The following is a 234-nucleotide window of genomic DNA, read 5'->3' on the forward strand; positions in this document are numbered from 1 at the left end:
TACTTTTTAAATAATTACTAAATTTAATATTATTTAGTGTATGGTCAATATAAAATTAATTAATTAGTTATAATATGGAGTTATAATAATATATCCGGTCACGACCCCTAAAATCACTAAGTATTAATCTTCATGGGGAAGCCGACACGGGTCTCACTCCACGCCAAGTCAGATGCGTTCAAGGCCGAAATAACTCCTATTGCTCCCACGGTCGACTCGCGCACCTGAGTGGCG

Source organism: Asparagus officinalis, unplaced genomic scaffold (genome assembly GCF_001876935.1).
Source record: "Asparagus officinalis unplaced genomic scaffold, Aspof.V1 AsparagusV1_Un56, whole genome shotgun sequence".
NCBI classification, from domain to species: domain Eukaryota; kingdom Viridiplantae; phylum Streptophyta; class Magnoliopsida; order Asparagales; family Asparagaceae; genus Asparagus; species Asparagus officinalis.